The sequence below is a fragment of the Zosterops lateralis genome (genome assembly GCF_965231275.1).
Source record: "Zosterops lateralis genome assembly, chromosome: 28".
NCBI lineage: Eukaryota > Metazoa > Chordata > Aves > Passeriformes > Zosteropidae > Zosterops > Zosterops lateralis.
The window spans coordinates 2,459,361-2,478,188 of NC_139788.1; positions in this window are offsets into that span (position 1 = coordinate 2,459,361).

Genomic DNA, 18,828 nt, shown 5'->3' on the forward strand with positions numbered 1-18,828 from the left:
TCCCCAGCCCAGACAGTCTCTAGGCTGCCTGGGGAAGGCAGGATGAGGAACATCAAGCCAGTAAGTCTCCTAACCCTTCTGCTATGTGAGGAATGAATCCAAAAGCCTTTGCACACTATTAATCTTTTCCAGTTCCTATGAAAGCAAACGATCTCCTCCCGCTCCCATAAATTCAACCTCTCTCTCCAGCTTGTCCCCTGGTGTTTGAACCATTGGCCAAGAGCTTTATTAAAACCTACAAGATGCAGTTTTGTTCCTTACTGAATCCTAAACAACTGTGCTAGGTGGAGAAGAAACATTTGGTGCTGTCAGCTTTAGAGCATTTTTGTGTGTAGTCCATGGCCACTTGTCAGCCAGAGACCAGCCCCAGCCCCACACTGAGCCCAGCAGGACCTTTGCTCTGCTCCCCTGAGGTTGGGAGATAAATTTAAGCCAAAACCTCATGGCCTCATGTCTAAAAGCACTGGCAGTGATCCATATGGGGGCAGCAGAAGGGATGTTCCCCTGGTCCTGTGGCATCTCACTCTCCTGTGCCACGGCCAATATCTGCAGCTGCCCAGTGGCCCTGGGGGAACAAACTGTGCTGGGGCAGCTGCCACACCCTGGCAGCTTTCCTGCCACCTCCTGTCCTGCTCTGAGAGGAGAGACTTCTGCTACAACCCCTCTGAGTGTCCCCTTGGCAAAACCTGGCCACTGCTGGGGTTGTGGGGCAGCAGGTGATGGTCCCCAGCTGTTGGTGTGAGCAGAGCAGTGCAGCTGGTGCTGGGCAGCTGTGGGTGTGCTGGGACAGCCAGGGGTGAGGGTGGCAGGTCCTGTGGGGACAGCAAAGGTGAGGGGCACAGCAGAGTCCTGCCAGCTGCCGTGCGTCACCGCCGCTCCTTGGCACATCACACAGTGTGTCACAGCCTTCTCCCTTTGGTTTCCTGACGTTCCCTCAGCCTGAAACTCATCAAGCAGTGCTGAGAGAAAACATTCACAGATGAAGCCAAAGCAGAAGTGAGCAAAGCTGTTCCTTTGGCTGGATTCCTCCAGCTCCTCGTGTCCCACTGCCGGGTTTGAGCAAGAGCCACCATCCCCTGCCCTGTGCACCTGAGCCACGGGGAGGGGACAGCAACCTTCAGCTGCTGTGAGGGACAGCTCCTGCTGTGGCTTTGCCAAGGAGAACTCCCTTTTGTGCTACAGTTCTGGTGCCTCTGCCCAAAGCCCAGGGAAGGGGGTGAGAGCAGGTTGTGTGAGTGGGAAGACAAGGCTGTGGAGCACGGCTTGCACAAGGGCTGCTTTTAAACTTCATAAATCTCCTCGTGACTCAGATGGCAGGAGAGGGGAGAAGTGAGGGATGACTAAGCTGCTCTAGTGCCCAGAGAAGCAGCCTGAGGCAGCTCTGGAACCAAGAAACCCACAGCTGCTCTGCTGGAAGCAGGGGCTGGGGGGCTCCAGAAGTTCTGCTCATGAGGAACCTCAAGAGCAAATCCCATCCCTGTGCAAATCCCATCTGGGCAGCCAAGAGCTCCTGGCATGGCAGGGTTTGGATTTGGGCAGGTGCCACCCATCCTGTGCTGAATCACAGCTGGCAGCCAGAGTGCCACACCCCCAGCCTGTGCTGGACAGGGATGTGGAGCAGCCCCAGAGGTGAATAATCCAGCCCAGCTCTCACTGGACACAGCTCCCCCAGCTCAGAGAGGCTTTTTGGTCGGGTTTAATGAGATTAGTCTGTGAGCTCTGGAGATGTCAGCCTGCTGGCAGCTCCCTGTTCAGTAGTTCCTCGTGTGCCAGGGAATGATGTTCGTTTCATTGGCCTTGACTCCGCTGGATCAGGCTGTTGCTCTGCTTCTCACTTAGCTGCATCTGCGTGGCAGCAATGAGCTGGAGGTCACACAGCCCAGAGAGGGGTGCCCAAAAGTTCACTGGTGTGGAAGGGAGCTCTCTGTGCCCCCCATCCAGGGGATGTTGGGGCTCTGCACCCAACCTGACCCCTGTTCCCCCCCTGGAGCCCCACTGGGGTCCAGCCCCCTCTTATCTCTGCTCTGGTGACACTGCACAGCTTGCTCTGCTGCTGGAGAGGTTGTGCTTCTGACAGCTCCAGTCTGGGTCTGTGCTGACATTATTGAAGCTACTGGTAATAAAACATGTCACTGCAGGGGCCAGGGCCACATCCGATCCTGCAAAGGGAAAGCGAAAATCCAAACAAAACCCAAAAACTCCAAAAAAAAGCTCTAAGTGAGCACATGCTGATGGTAGGGCTGGATTTCCAGGGAGGCAGAGCTGCTCCTGCCACCCTGCCAGGATGAGAGGCACCTCCTGGCCCTGTTGCAGCAGGGACAAGTGGCACAGGGGAGTCACAGCTCTCCCAGCGCCACATCCTCGTGCCTGTGCCGAGTCCTCCCCGTGCAGGGAAATACAAATAAATGCTGTTGATGCCTCTGCCCTCCCGTCAGGGATTAGGACATGCTGGAGCAATTTGCATGGGGATGAAACTTGGAAGAAATGGCAAAGCTGAGGGAATATGATATTATTTATTATTGCCAGTTGCAAGGGAACAGCAGCAGCAGCCTCCAAACTTGTATAACTCTGGAACACGACTATTATTAGAACGCAAAGTTAGCAAGCAATTAGCTAATTGCTATTCACATTGTCTGTTGGCAGTTGTAAGGAGAACAGTCATAAACCCCAACAGATGGAACTCAAATGGGTCAGTCTCTCTCTCTCTTTTTTTTGTTTTATTTTTTTCCATCCCCAAAAGGCATTTGCTATGAGCTGAGCTCAGGTTTTCACTAGGGCTCATGAAAGCAGCCAGTCTGTGAGTCAGTGTGCACTGGGGTCTCTGCAGGCCATGATCCTGCACCCCAGCCCTGCACATGGAGCTTGTCCTGTCCAGACCTTCCCAAATGACACAGTTTTGAGGCCAGAGAGTTCAGCTGAGAGTGCTGTGGTTTCTGTCAGTTGCTCTCTGTGGTGATGTTTTTGCAGTAGCCATGGAAAAGGGGGGAGCAGAGAAATGCAGCTGTAACATGTCTTTGTTCCCATCCAGTTCTTCATGACTGCACAACCTCAGGTGACACCTTCTCTTCTCTCTCCAGCAGTGACACAAACTGATGGTGCCTCCCTGAGCACGATTTCTAAATGCTTTGAGGTTGTTTGAGGGATTTTCATTCCCTTCTGAGTTTGAGTCAGAACAGGGATCTCTGCAAAGGTGAGCAGAGGATAAAGCAGCAATCTCCTTCTCCTCTCCTGCCACAAGAGATTCCAGTACAGCTCCCACAGGGCAGAGATTATCTCACTGCTTTTGTTGGAAATGCCTGGGGGATGCAGCACCAGGACACAACAGAAGGGTAAAACACGAGCCCTGGACTCGAGGGATTGCTCAGTGCATGGTTTCCATCTGTTTGAATCAGACACAGATGCTCCTACCTGTGACACTTTGTCCTCTGGGTGGGTTTTGTGCTCTCAGAGTCAAAGGGATGCTGTGGCAGGTGTCTGCTGAGGGGATCAGAAATCACCATTTCTCTGCTGAAGCATGTCAGGGTCCAAGCTGTGCACACAGAGCAGTGTGTGTGCCACCAGAGGCATTCAAGGGACACACAGGACAGCCCCAACACCCCAAGTGCTGCAGCCTGGCACAGGCCAGCCTGTCCCTCAGGTTTACAGCAGGGGCAGGAGTGTGGCAGCAAGGCTGCTGTGGTGGTGGAGACTCACCCGGCATTTCAGATACAAGAAAACTCATTTATGGTCCTTCTGAGCTTGTCTTCCTGGCCAGCTCTGCTCTTCATATAAATGAGTTATTCCTTTGGGTCCAGATTTCAGACAGAGATGTGACCTTGTTTGGAACAAGGAACAGACTCACACTGGATGGTAAAGAAGGTTTTTATTCAGGGTGAAGGCCCAGGGTGTCAGAGTGTGAGAGTGTGAGTAAAGATTTTTTCTTTTCCCTCCCCTTAAGTACAGGGGTGTTACTGATGGAAATGAGGGGGAGTGATTTAGGTACAGGGGGATTGACATTGCCATTTTGGGGCAAAAGGGGTGTGGAGATACCTGAAACCTTGGCTGAGCCACCGGAGCCAGGGCCATCAAGCACCGGGGAGTGTATATTGATAAGATACAATAGGAGATACAATAGACTGGGACAGGGCCATTAAGGAGATAAAACGGAGAGGGCCAGGCCTATTATGTGGATAACATTAATCCAGTGATTAAGGAAAGGGGTGGGGGTAGGAATGAACCATTACATAAACTTAATAACAAAAATCATACAGAACTTTAGAAAACCCAAAACGCACATTGCAACACTCATTCTGCATTTCAGGTACCTTTTTTAGAGTAGGGACCAGTACAGGCAGATTTGGCCTTAAAAGGGAGCATCACAGAAGGTATTGTGAGGAAATATTTCACTAAAGAGCTTCATATCTACATTCAGATGCTTTGTGGCCATGGAAGGAGCTTTGCCCTTTATCCTTCCTGAATGCTGCTTGTCCTGGGTTTCAGTGTAGGATGTGCACACAGTATTTATTCCATCCCCATCCCCATGAGCTGTTGGAACCAGGTGGGGCAGTGTTTTCCCAGGCCCCTCCTTTGGGCTCTTCTGCTCATGGCCCATCAATGCCTTGCCCAGGACTCACAGGGAACTCCCTCCAGGAGCTCTCTCTGTTTAATGGGCCATCAAGGAGCCACTGCACGACTCCTCATCCCATTGGGAGATGCTCCCAATGCCCAGGGGGAGGAGCCAAGCATTCCCACCTGGAGAGAATCTGGGATTTGGGACAGGACAAGCAGCCCTGAGCCACTGGATTCCCAGAGGAGCAGAGCTCCCAGACCTTTCTGTGGGATCACTGCTTCAGGAAGAGCCCCTCACCTGGACTGCTCCCACCACCCTGCTCAGGGTGTGTTCTGACTCTGTCAGTGATCCTTTGTGTTATGGCATTGATTTTATTTTACTTTTTTTTCCTTTTTTCTTATTAAATTGTATTTCTGACTTGGAGCCTCTCACTGGTTTTGCTTTCAAACCACAACACTGCTGATGCCACTCACTGTGGCAAAAGAACATCCTTGTTTTGGGTCAGGCTGATGCAGACACAGAGACAGCTGAGTGATCTGAAACACATTAGGCCCAGCAACATGAACTTCATAAACAGCAATACAAACCCACTGCACACCTATGGCCGATATTAAACAGGGGATGGGTTGGAATTCATCTCGGAGCAAAAGCATTATAATGAAATGGAAACATCAGGTTTTACTTAGAACCCCCAGGTTTCCCACAGGAGGCAGTTTATGTGGTGCCCATTTATTAAAGACAAATGCTATCATTTGGAACATATCTCATGGAGAGCAGGGGCCTGCCTGGTGCAGGGGAGCAGTAACTGGAGATGGAGCTTTGCATTTACAAGCCGTTGTTTTCAGCAGGCTCTGCCTGTACCACCAGGTGTGATGAAAGCTGCAGGTGCCCCAGTGTCCTCCAGGAGCCCTGGCCTGGCCTCCCACCATGAACAGCCCCACGAGGCAAAATGTGCTGGGCTTCAATGAGTATTTAACAGCAGACAGAAAGATAATCTGGTCATCAGAAGTCAGGCAACCATGGGCTAAAATAGCCAGGTATGGATGGGGGGCCCAGCTCTGCCTCCAGGTCCTGAGCCCTGCTCTCTGCTCCAGGGATCCCTGGAAATGAGAGGCAGCTCCTGCAGAGCATCTGCTGGGGATGGAGGAGGCCTTGGCCAAGGAGCAGCAGGGACAGGGATCCTCTCCTCTGCCCCAGGACATGTGGCAACTGCACATGTCACCTCCTCACAGTCCTGAGCCTCTGCTGTCTCTGATTTGGGATCTTCACTCAGAAAGCTTCAGAGGGGTGCGTGGAGTTTCTTGTGCCATTAAAAGAATTTCCAACTGCCCTGCCCTGGAAAAGTGAAGATTAAAGATTCCCCTCCCAGGTGTAACAATTTCTCCCCCGTGGCTCCTTGCAGACACAGTGCAATCTTCTCTCTGGGTGTCACAAGTCCATCACTCACCCCATGGTATCCCCTGTCCCTGTTTCCCCACTGGCTCTGGGGCCTGGTGTCCTGTTCCTCTCTTCCCTCTGGCCACTTGCCCCCTGCCCTGCCCCCTGAACCACCCACAGACCTGAGACCCCCTATAGAACTGAGAAAATCCACATGGTCCCTCTCTTTTGCTCAGGATTCAATAAACACTTGCTAGAAATTGTTTTGGGGCTGGGAGCCCTCTGCCCCTCTGCTGAGCCAGCCTTGTACCGTGTGTGGATGTGTGAGCTGGAATTGCTGCCTGAATTCTTCTCAAGCAGTTTCTCCACTGGAGAGGCTGACTGGGATCGTGAAGGGCTGTGGCTGCACCCCAAAAACACACACTGTTACAGGGGTGTGCCCTTTTGGAGGGAGATCCTGCCTGGCTTGGCTCCTTCCTTTTGAGGGCTGCTGGTGTCAGCACCACTGGGCACCAGCCTGATGCTCCTTTCTTTTCTCCAGTGAGAGTTTCTGAGCCACAGGGCAAATGCTGAACAGTAACAACTGCTATTATAACCACATCTACAGGTAGCTTTGGTTTCTGTATTTATCCAGAAAATAAGTGCCCAGTCAATTAATTGAGACAGTATATGTTGCCTTTGGGAAATCTTTAATTTGCATCATGACAAGATGGTGCTGTTTGTTCTCCTGAGAAGCACAGGACAGGCCTGTCCTTCCTGAGCAGTAGCAGGTAAATCTACATGTTTTAGGAAGTACAAATTCTGCTCTTTGCGTGTAGGAGAACTGTCTGCCTCTGCAACCATTAATTGGAATAAATCCCATTTTTATGCTCCATCCAGCTTTTAGTACATCAGAAAAAGCATTCACATGGGACAGAACAGTCAGTCCTGCAGGTGTGTCCCCTCCTGTGTGATCATCAGGGATTTGACATCTAATGCCACAGTTCCTTTTTCTCAGAGAGCTCCCAGAGGGCAGCAGGTCAGGTCATGGAGCCCTACAAGAAGCCACAGATTCATTTTGGGTAGAAAACAGCTCTGGAGCAAGAAGAGTTTGGAATCTCTGCCCATTCCTCATGCTGGGTGCTGGGTGGGGAGGCAGATCCCCCTGCAGTGTGGGCAGGAGCTGTCAGGGAGGAAAGGGGGGCTGTAATTTAGGGAGGAATATTGACATTGCTGCAGATGTGATCCACCCAGTGAGCACTGTGGGTTTTGGGGCAGAGGAAAAGATTCTGGGCTCGAGAACCATCACTCAGCATCCCTTAATGAGAAAATCAAACCTTGTCCCACAGAACTGCCTGCCCCAGGTGGGTTGATCCTGGGGATGGAGCTGAGGGAAGATCTGTGCTGAGCCTGCCTGGCCCCTGCACAGAGTGGAATAACCCCCAAAAAGGCAAATGGGATCAGACAAAGGGATCTCCAAACTGCCTTATCCTGCCAGCTCCACATCTGGGAGTAGAGCAAGAGGGCAGAGAAGTGCATTGCCTGTCTGCCTGCACCCTGCAGACAGGCTGGTGACAGCTCAGCAATGTAAATGATGCATAAATGACCCTCAATAAAGTGTGAGGAACGTGTTTGGGAGCAGCAAATCCATTCTGACAACAAGAAGCGAAGGAATGAAATCCCTTTTCCCAAACAGATCTGCAAAGTCATAAAGGAATAAATGTAATCTAGTCCCACTGAAAAATGGCTGCTGAAGGCTTCTGGTTGGGATCTGATCCATGGGGACACTGTGCACCAGGGAAAACTGGGACAAGGAGAGCTGGGGAGGAGGAGGACTGGGAGTGAGGGCCACATTCTCCTCCTCAAAATGCTCAGGTTGTCCTAAAACCACTTTCTCCACTCCCATTTACAGCCAAGTCTGTCCCACTTCCTCACACCCCCCTCCAGCCATTTATCACCAGCAAGGGGTGGCTGGAGCCAAATGTTCCCCTGACCTCCCACAGCCCTGGGAGCCTTTCTCCTCTGCTCAAGTGGGAGAATTAAGATAAGCCCAGAGTCTCTTAGACATGCCTGCTCCAAATAAACACAGAGGGCTGATGGCTCCCAGGCTGCCTGGGCCAGCTGAGAGCAGGGGATTCTCTTCACAGTTCTCTCTGTGTGGAGAGTTTCCTGTCCTCACGGGATGACAGGCAGGACAGAGAACTCACTCAGGAGTTCACAGGGATGAGTGGAGGCTCAATGAGAGCCCCAGAGCAGGCAGGGTGCAGCAGCAGTGCTGGGAGGAGCTGTGGGAGTGAGTGTGGGACCTCATGGCTCCTGGGGAACAACAACAGCTCCATGCAAAGGATGATCTGACCCAGCTTCCTTCAGCTTTGCACTGTTAATTTTCTGTGGGTTTCTTTGCCCACTCCTTCTGCTGAGCCACCTCCAGGCAGGTACATACTTTCCAGGGAAAATACAATTTTTTTTTTTTGTCTCTGCTTCTGTGCAGGCCTGGGTGAGCTGCAGGGAATGTTCCTCCCTGGACTTCACTGTGAGTCTTTGAGCAGTTGTTTTATGTTCTTTGTTGCCCTTTCACTTGAACGGAGGCCAAAAAGGTGGGATCCAGATTGCAGGTGTGTTCCTGGCACCTCCTCTTGTTTGGGAGCTGCTGTTGCTGACCTTTGTGGGCTGCAGAGAGGTTCTCTCAGTGTCCCCAGGCTTTGAGAACCCCAGTCCCCCCAGGCTGTGCAGTGTTTTGGGTGCTGTGGGCCAGGCAGTTGTCCCAGGGGCTGCACTGACAGCACGAGATGCAGCCTCGGAGCACAGGAGGCTGCCAGGACACCTCATCAGATGAAGATTGCCTCTTTGTTCCTCTGGAAACCACAGGGAAAAAAAAATAAAAGAAAAGAGTTTCTCTCGTCACAGTTCACTGATGCCCAGACAAAGATGATGTGAAATCTGTGGGAAGACTTATTTTATTGCAATATAGGAATGCACAGAACCAGATGTTTAAGCTTAGCTGTGGCTCCTCCGTGTCCTGCTGTCCCTGCTCAGGGTGATGTGCAACACCCTGGACGTGTTATGCTGCTGTGCAGGTCTCCAAGAGCTGCTTGGAGCCACAGCAGGTCCCCTGCATCCCTCTGAGCCTGGTGCAGAGGTGACAATGTCCCACTGTGGGACAGCAGGTGTCCCTTGGTGACCCCACCAGGGCTCTCAGGACCAGCCCCCAGCCTGTGGGCCTGAGAGATTTTTACCCTGCCTAGAAGCTGCTAACATTTTCCCCAAGGAAAAGTGTCTCAGGAATGCTTTTCCTCAAAAAAATCTTAGTAAATAACTCTCCTTTCCCAAAACAATCTTTGTCCAGGTGGTGTTTTCTGTTTCTCTGGTTTAACCAACGGGATCAGAGAGGTGTTGTTTCTATTTATTAATCCTGTCAAGTCTGTATGGGAACACCTTATAAAAGGTAGCAAGAATTAGACAGTAAAACCCCTTCTTTTTCTATACCTTTTGCCTTCTGAATTATTTGGAGTCTTTTGAGCCCTACAATGACACCCAGCCTTGCCCAGCCCCTGCAGGTGCTGCTCTCTACAACCCCAGGATGTTTTTCCTTTCCCTCCTCAGGCTAAACCCTGCTCCTGCTTTTCTGTTTTTTCTCTTCTGCTTCTCCTGTGGAGTTAAACCCATCCAATGGGCGGGCAGGGCCGTGTCCTGGGGGTTGCTGTGTTGCAAGAGCCCGGGGTATCCTCCCCATCCCTCCGGCTCGGAGCAAACCCAGCGCTGCATCCCCGGGGCTGCGGGCAGGGAAGCAAAGCTCACACGCACTCCCAGCCTGGCAGCCTCCTCTGGTTCCTCCAGCAGCCAGAATTTCATCTTTTCCACCTCCACGCTGCCAGCAGAGCCCTTATCCGCTGCGCTGACACCTCCGGGGTTTATTTCCAGCTGTGCCACGCTGCCTCCAGATGTGCTGCCGCAGCTGGCTGCTGGTTTGTTGAGTTGGTTGCTGGTGTTGGTCCTGCTGCCTCCATTCAGAAGTTGGCAGCCCTTAAAAGCTCATTCATCTCGGGAGCCCAGTGGCAATTACAGCCTCGTCCTTGGGGATGGGTTAACTCCTGCTGTCCCAACAAAGCCAAGGGCCACCTGGTTCTGATTAATGCAGAAAATCCAGCGTGGTCCCCACACTGCTCACGGAGATGGAAAGGGGTAAAATAGTGAAAACAGCCTGGAGGCAGGAGATGTGCTGGATTATTGTGGCCCTGCACAGAGCTGCAGGCACTGCAGTGGGAAGGGGAGTATCGGCAATTGATGGAGAAACAAGAAAACTGATTCATAATTAGAATTCGATTTTACTCAAGTTTTCCAAAAACTTATATACTGAAGCCAGGGATACCGATAATAAGAGAGGGTTGGACTGAGACAGACGTAGATACGACCAATATGGTTAATTCTACAAAGTCCCTCTATTTCATCTAAAATGGCAGGTATTATACTCTTTCAGATAGTTTACAAATGCAGACACATTTTCATTGGCACACAGCAGAGGAAAGAATGTAAACACACATTGTTTGGTTTACCCTTAAGGTGGGTAACACCTGTATATTAACAATTCTATTTAATGACCTTTGACACCCTATTATCTTTTCCAAACACCTTAATATCTAATTCTGGCTGCGCCACAGCTCACTGAGAATTTTTTGCTGTGTCACAATGCCTTGGGTCTCAAGTTAGGCTTCAGGTTAGGCCTCAGTCAAGGTAGTTCAATATCTATATATAAATCATGTTTTCTTTCCCTAAGAAATTTAGCAACAATATACCATTTCAGTAAGGTTAATAATTTCTACTACAATAATTAGGTTAAAAAAATCATACAAGCAACTCATGCATTTTTCAACATCTTCATGGTAGAGAGTTGATTGAATCTTTTCCCTTTAGCAGGTTTTTAATCCCATCTTCTCATAAACTCAAAAGACTAAATATGCTAATTAAGTCTGTCTCACTCTCATGAATTCCCACAGGGGAGAGTCCTCACAGAGGGGCAGTGACTGCAGGGATGATGGGAGAGGATGTGGGTATTTTCCCCAGCAGGACCTGTAAAATTAAATGGTAAAATTGTCAATCTGGTCACCACTCCTTGCCTTCCCACCTCTCAAGATATTCTTGGCCATTGGAGGAAGAATTGGCAAATGTCTGTGGAGAGTTTCAGGGACCATTCCCCAGGAGGTTCAGGCTGTGAGGAAGGAATTCACTGCCCAGGGAAGTGCAAGGTTCACATTGATTTCCCCAATTCCAGTGAGAGGAGGGGCTGCTCCCCTGGATGTGGTCACTGTTTGATAGAAAACTCCAGCAAATCAAATGGTCTGAACTGGATTTGCTAAAAACACCAGCAAATCAAATGGTCTGAAATGGATTTGCTAAAAACTCCAGCAAATCAAATGGTCTGAACTGCCCCTGGGTACAAAACTCCCAAAGCACCTGGATTATTACAATGACCAGGAAAGAGTAATCTGAGGGTTTGTGGCCCCTGAGCAGATTTCTTTGCAAATCCTCCTGCTCCAAAGGTTCCCTCCAGGCTGCAAGGCAGAGCTAATGCTAAAAAAAATATTTTTTATTCAAGATCAACTCTGAAGTGAAATAGAGAAACACACAAAGGAATCTCAATTGACCATCTGGCTCCGACACTCCTGAAGCTCGTGGCCATTTATCTCTGTCCAAAAATGTGCTTGAAAGACACAACAGGGATCTTCCTTTGGGGAGAGGATGGAGTTGTATGTTTGGCCTTCAGATGTCAACTCGAACATCAAAACTATGAGAAGCACATAAACACCAGAGAACAAACGAGCTCGCTCCATACCTGAGATGAAACTCGATTTTTGGATGCAGAAATGTGTTTATTTTCTTGGAAAGAAGCAGGCTGTGGCCTTTCAGCTGTTACAGATTTTCCTCAAGGGAATGATTTTCCTAGCAAACCTTGTTCCTTCTGTAATCCTTCGTGGCAACTCACCGAGTCATGCTGCCCTCGCTTTAAAAATACGTTTTCAAGGCCCATTAGCAAATTCACAGGTTTTTTTTTTATTTTTTATTTATACACTGAGAATTAAAGTGAAAACATAAGACCCAGCAAACTATTTTCGCTTTATATACAGCCTCCCCAGTAAACAAGTGTTGCAAGAGCCTGTGTGCTGCCGGCAGGGCAGAGGGATGGGAAACAGAATGTGGCCACATGTGGTTTTATTCAGCGAGTTATTTATATAATCTGAAGTATAGTAACAATGTCCTTGGATCCAGAGCCTCCCAGCTCCTCAGTCCCCGCTGATGGTGCCTCTTGGCTTTCCCCACTGTGGCTGCAGGGACACCCCTGAGCTCCCAGAGCTTCAGTTCCCCAGGACACTGCTCCACTCAGGATCCTGATCCCTGCAAGTTTGGGTCTGCAGGGCTCTTGGACACATCTCCAGAGCTGCATCCTCCCCCTAGTCCACATCCTGGTACCTCATCCTGCATCATGGAGCTCTTCTGGGACATCCTTCTGTGTCCTGATGCATCATCCCATGTCCTGGTGTCCTAAATTTTCTTGCTTTCGAATGTTTGAATCTTTGCAGTGGAGATTCTCATGCAGCTTCAAGAAAATAATGTATATTTTTAGAGCTTATCTACTTTTGTTTACATGTTTTCTCCTCTGGGAGGAGAAATGTGATTGATGGTGATGTTCCCCAACGAGGTCAATGAGGTGGAGACCTGTACAGCCAATCCTTGGCCCTCTGATCAAAGTGTATATAAGATGGAGTCAGAAAATAAAGACAGAGCTTTTCCTGCCTGTGCCTCGTTCTCTGTGTGTCGTGAACAGTGACACACATGGATGTTCAGCATCACCCGTGCCCAAAGCTGGGCAGGAGAGTGCTGTGAGCATGTCTGAAGGACAACCAGGAGCCAGCACGGCCTCACCCTCCCTGCTTCTTACCTCCCTCTGCCTTCTCAAAGGCCCAGTTTTATGCCTGGAGATGTCCAAAAGCACTGTAACTCTCTCTCCTCACTTTCTCTTTATCCCCTGGGCATGCAGCATCCATTCCTGTGCCTCCCCAAAGCCACCCCAGGCAGTGATGGTCCCTGTTTGTCACCCCACGGGCCAGCTCTGACTGCACAGGGATGGGATGGGATGGGATGGGATGGGATGGGCTGCACCCTGTGTCTGCAGCCCCTGGGATGGGGAACCAGCCCAGCAGCACAGAGTTCTCTGCCAGGGCACCAAGCTCAGCTGCATGGGCTGTACAACATTGCACACTAGTGGCACCACAGGAGACCACAGAGCTGGGAAGGGCCAGAGCAAATCTGAGCCCCTCAGCAAACACCTGATCCATCCTCTCTGGAGAAATGCCTTTAATCTTGCTGGCATTAGAGGTTATGCTCAGCCATCCTCCAGGCAGGTGAATGGAATTCTTTATTGTGCCTCTTTGGTTATATCTTGGATAGCAATAAGGATTATGCTCAGATTTTCGTGTCTCACTCGGAGCCCCCAGCATGTGTTTGTGATTTTCTTCTCCCTTTCAGGCAATGCCAGCAATCTCCTGAAGTCCTTAAACTGAACCTGTGAAATTTAATGGCTGGACAGTGTGTCTGACATATTCCTCTAAAATTCAAATGTGCTTCTCATACTGATTTATGATCTTTTTTTTTTCTCCAGCAAATCACCCACTGTATTTTATCTCTAGTTATTTCTCATGTGATTCTGTGTCAGAAAGGAAGGTCAGGCACGACACTGCTCTGAATTTCCAAGGAGCAGCAGTAGGTGGCTGGCTTGGATTTCTTTAGTCTGGTTCGTGCTTGTTTGTGCAGGCAAAGCCTTCTCCATGGCAGGGACAGTCAGAGGCCTGGGCTGGGCATGTCCTGCCCCTCAGCCCTGGGGCTGCAGCCCCACCAGGGGCAGGGTGGGCTCAGGGTGGGGTGCTGGCACTGCCCAGGCCCTGCTCCTGAGCTTTGGAGGAGTTGGTGCTGTGCCCCAGCACACACAGCTCAGCCCTTGGCTGCTTTTCTGTTATGAGGCAGGAGTTTAAAACTTGAAATAACCAAGGGTAATTGCCCAAATTGAGGGGGAGGATGCTGCTTCTCTTCCTGAGCCAAAAGACAATTTATCATAGAAATTCCATAAGTTTTCCTACACTCCACACTCACACACTCACTCTGCTCCTGTGGAGCTGGCAGGGTGACTTGGGACACTCAGGTGTCCCCATACCAGATTCTGGTGAACATTTTGTGTCCTGCTGTCCCCCTGGGGTGCACCTCAGGCTGAGCTTGGCTCTGGGGCCTCAGAAGGGTTCCAGGCAGTGCTTGGTGGCAGGCTGGATGCTGAGCTCCATGAATCTGTAATTGCAAATGTGGAGTCGTGGTACTGATGGAATTCAGTGAATCCACAGATTTCATATCTCCGCTGACCTTCTGTGGCCCATAAATGATCTAAATACTGGTTCCCCTTTGTCTGCAGCCAAGAGTTTGCTCTTGGGTTTTTGAACAAGAGCTGGCATCACTTGGCAGTGGATTTGAGGCCACATGGAGTCATCAGCTCTGTTTCTCAAAAGCTTTTTTCAAAAGGAATTTCTTTCACTGGACCTTTAACTGCTGCCCTCAGCCCATCACAGCCCTTCCCTGCTCTGGTTGCATCCCCAGCCACCATGTCCGTGCCTGGTGTGGGGCTGCTCCTCACAGCTGCCACACAGCACTGCTGCTCAGTGCTTTAAGGCTAACGGGCTCTGCTTCCCCACCCAGGCACTGTGCACGGATCCCAGCTCTCCTCCCCTGAAGAGCTGGAAGCTCTGGAGGAGGTGGAAATGCCAAGACAAGGAGCTGGGCTCTGTTGCACAAGCAGAGAGGGTTTGCAGGAGGGATCCAGTGGCACCACCACGCACCAGCGTGTGCTGGGATGGGAGGAGGCTGGCAGAGAAACTTCTTTTCTTTTCAAGTGGTCGCCCCACCCCTGTCTCTGCCCTGGCCAAGTGTTTCCAGCTTTCAGAAGGAATGGCACAAGGCAATCTGCTGCTGTCCCCTCTCTGCTGTGGCCTGGGGTGAGCTGTGGTGGCACCAGCCCTGCTCCTGTCCAGCAGCACCATCCCACTCCTGTCCTGAGTCCCTGTGGCCTCTCCTCCCACCCAGTGTCCACCTCAGAGGGGTGGCTGCTGCCTCCTGCAGCTGCCCAGCCCAGTGGTCAGTGGCCCCAAGCAGCCTGACCCAGCCTTGGTAGCCCCCGAGCCCAGGACCCGTGTCCAGGGACAGGGAGGCTCTTCTCCAGCCCAGCAGAAATCCACAGCTTGGCTCTCTGCTTCCTCCCATTCTGCCCAAGTTTATTTTCCTTGTTTTCTGTTTATGAGCTAGGGGAGTATTGAATTTCCCAAAGTCACTGCCATCCATTGCCACAGGTCTCGCACACAAAGCCTCCCTCAGTGCCAGGATCCAAGTTTTGCAATTGGACCGGTTCCCTTTCCCTTCAACCATTGTGGAAACAGCCTTTGTTTTGCTTCTGGATCTTGTTCCTCAGGCCCAAATCAAGGGCCACTGTCCAAGCCTGGGTTTTTTGAAATCTGATTTCACTGCTTTAATGAAAACAGCACATTTCAGGGGATGGGGCTGAGGGCCTTGAACAGTAGGATTTTTTATTTTTTTTTCTGCAGGACTTGTGTATCTGCAAATGCTGCGCTGTCCAGCTGTCCTGTCCTGCAGCAGGAACTGGAGGGACGGGGCAAAAAATGCTCCTCAGGGGCTTTTTAAAGGAGAAATCTGGCTCAGAATCTCCATTCCTGCTGCAGACTGACAGCCAAGGTTGAACACCCTGTGCCCTCCAAGGGGCTTGGCAGGTGCAGGAGCCTCCCCACCGTGTGTGGGGAGCAGGCTGTGGCAGTGGCTGTGGCCAGTGGAAACCACCATCCTCCTCTGCCTCCTCTGGGGCCTCTCTGGCCCCCAGGAATGTGGCTCATTTCACTGGAGCCACACGTTGCCTCCAGTGGGAGATGCCTCTGCACCACGCCTGGCAAAGGGCAGCCACGCTCCTCCGTTCCAGGCATGGAAATGGCACCAACCTCAGCCTTTCCCTGATGAAAACTCCATTTATTCTGGGCCTGTAGGAGAGGAATCCCCTCTAAGTGCGTGCTCAGGCATGTGCTGAAGCTGCCCTTGTGTGTGTCAGAGCCAGGGAACGGTTCTGTAATCGCCCATTTTTATTCAATTGCAACGCCTCTGTCCCACGAACTGTTCCAGATGCTCTTATGGTTCCTAGCTCTGGGCTCTAAACATGCTGTTCTCCTCACCCTCGTCCCCACCCTTCAAGCACAAACAATGGTTTCGCTGGTTTTTGAGCCTTTTTTTGTGCCAACGGGATGTGGGGAGAGAATCCCCTCCATGCCAAATCCAGTTGATAATAAAAAACAGGAAGGGAGGGGGATGGCGGCTTCAGAGGGGCTGCGGGGGTGTCACTGTCACCAGCAGCACCCTGGGGTGAGGGGAAGGTGATGGGGCAGAGGAGGCTGGAGTTTCACAGAGGGATAGAGGGAGGGGAGGCTGCAGAGCCCAGCAGCAATGCTCCCAACCCCCAGGGTGTGCTGCCTGCTCCTGGTGAGCACCAGGGATGCTGCAGGGCCAAGGGAACCTCCTGGTGAGCAAAACCTTGTGCCAGGCACAGCCAGTGCTGTCACTGTGCCTTGGGAAGGGGGATGAGGGCTGTGAGGATCCTGCTGGGAGTGCCAGGAGTGCCCTGTGCCACCCTGTGCCACCCTGTGTCACCCTGTGCCACCACCTGCCTGTCACAGCCTGCCCAGCCAGTGCCTGGCAGGTGGCACCGTGTCCCTTCACAGTGGCTGTGGGCAGGTGGCCCAGAGGGACCCCTGAGCTGCTGCTCCCTCCTTCCCCCTGCCCAGCTGGTGTGGGGAGCTCTGGTGAACAGCCCACTGTCCCTTTGGAGGATCAGTTATCCTTGTCCTCGTGCTGGGGAGGCACAGCTCCAGACTGACCTGGGAACCTGGTGCCATCAGTGCTGGGGCCAGTGGCCAGAGGAAGGGAACCTTTGCTCCCAGGACAGATTGTTGCTCTGCTCTCTGCAGGTTCCCCCATATCCTCTTTTATCCTTTCTTTATATATATTTCAGAATGATATAAATTCTCCGCTACGGGCCCTGCTGGGTGAGCACAAAAGAGAACTTGCAGGCAGGCCCAAGAGAAAGGGAGGATAAAAAAAACCACAGGAGAAAATTAATAAAGCATTTGAGAAAGGGAGAGGATGCCTCGCTGGGAAAGTGTGTAGCACACAGGGCTCCCCAAAGCACATCAAAGCCTGACTCTGAAATTAGCCCAAGTGATGGGAATGTAAAGCAGGGGATTCTCCCACTGAGCTGTGGATTGAGAGTCCCCCCACAGGCTGCGAGGCACTGACATTTGTATTTATCCAGGCTCGAAGCTCCATCATGGAGCTTTTCAAAGGGCACTGCTGGGACCCAGCAGGCCTCCTCCCCAGCATGGCAAACATGGCACTTTTAATTACTGCTCTGTGCCGGCACATGTGCCCGACCCCCACACTAATTCTTGTTGCAATTACAGCGATCTAATTGAGTTTATTCACTCTCTGAAGCTTTTGTGTCTTTCTTCCTCGCACTCCCCTGCCGGTGAGAGCCAGAGCCCTGCATTGATGGGGTAGGTGAGGGACAGAGGCAGTGCCTGGTGCTGGCCCTGGGGCTTCTTTGTGTCCCTGGAGCTGCTGCTGCTGCTGGGAAATGCCAAATCCCCCCCGAGGCAACGCCCCGCTGACCCCGGCGCCGAGCGCTGTACCCCTCCTTTGGAGGAGCAGTTTTACGTTTTTATAGGAAATTTTGCTTCCAATTGGCAGGGGAAGGATGGCACCGAAGTGACAAGCAGACACTCCATGTGCAGGGTGTTCAACGGGGAGCAGAAAGGTTGAAATTCTTAGTCCCGGGATATTGGAGAATTTGTGTCTCCATGTCCCCATCGCCCCCTCCTCCATCTCTGCAGGTGCTCAAGGCCCGTCTGAGACTTGCCAGGTTCCCAACATGAAAATGCACCTGCCCATCGGGGAGGAGAGGCTTTTGGGAGGGGGTTCCTGGCTCAGAGGGGTCTGTTTAAAAGGAAACTGGATGTGGCACTTGATGCCATGACCTAGTTGAGGTGTTAAGGCTGGGTTGGACTCGATGATCTTGAAGGTCTCTTCCAACCTACACATTCTGTGATTCTGTGATTCTGTGATTCTGTTCCCAGCCCTGCCATGGGCAGTGCCCAGGGCTCTGTGCCCAGCAAGTGCCAGCAGGGTCTGAACAATCCCTTGTCCCAGCCCTGGCTGTGTCTCACACCCCTGGCAGGTGTTACAGGAGGAGCCAGGACCCGGCAGCCTCAGGGAGTCCCAGGTGGGTCATTGGGAACTGGATGGGATCCCCAGTCCCAGGTGAGTCATTGGGAATGGACTGGGACCCCCAGTCCCAGGTGGGTCATTGGGAACTGGACTGGGACCCCCAGTCCCAGGTGGGTCACTGGGAACTGGACTGGGATCCCCAGTCCCAGGTGGGTCACTGGGAAGAGCCCCTGGGTGCTGCCCCTCCAGTTTGTTTTGTACGATGGCAAATATTGTTGTCTACTGAAAACAAACCAACCCATTCACAAGTTTCTATTGGAAATAATCTGCCCAGAAAACAAATCAAAATCCACTTGATTTTTTTTTTTAAGTCCCCTTAACTTTTGCATCTCTTGGGAGTGAATTTTGCCTCTTGTTTTCCAGCGCTCACCTGTTCTTTCTTTTTTTTCCCCCTCTAGCCATCTCTCTGGGTTACAGGGCCATGGTGAGACAAGACATTCCAGCTCCAGGGGTTGCTGCCACTGCTCATCCCAGTGACCTCTCGCTTTTTGAGCTCACTTGATTAACAATAAGGAAAACAAAACTTGCTGGTGCTTAAAATTACAATTCCCTCA